Below are 262 nucleotides of genomic sequence, written 5' to 3' on the forward strand. Positions count from 1 at the left end.
AGAGAGAAAACTCTCCTGGACCACAGGTATGATCGTTTTGGGTAGAAAATGCCTTTTCCCGGCTCGGTAACCGAGTCCCAGGACCGGCCGCGGCCGCCAGGAAAGCGGCGCTCGCCACGCCCCAGCCGGGCGCGGCCCCGAGTGCCCCGCCCCGCCCCGCCCCGCCCTGCGCTCGCTGCTCCTCCCCACCCCGCCCGGATCCCGCTCCGCCCTGCGCGCCCCGCCCGGGTTTACCCCGTCGGGATCCACCCCTTGCGCCCCG

Source organism: Carlito syrichta, unplaced genomic scaffold (assembly GCF_000164805.1).
Source record: "Carlito syrichta isolate Samal-C Ts95f unplaced genomic scaffold, Tarsius_syrichta-2.0.1 Scaffold317539, whole genome shotgun sequence".
In the NCBI taxonomy this organism is placed as follows: Eukaryota; Metazoa; Chordata; class Mammalia; order Primates; family Tarsiidae; genus Carlito; species Carlito syrichta.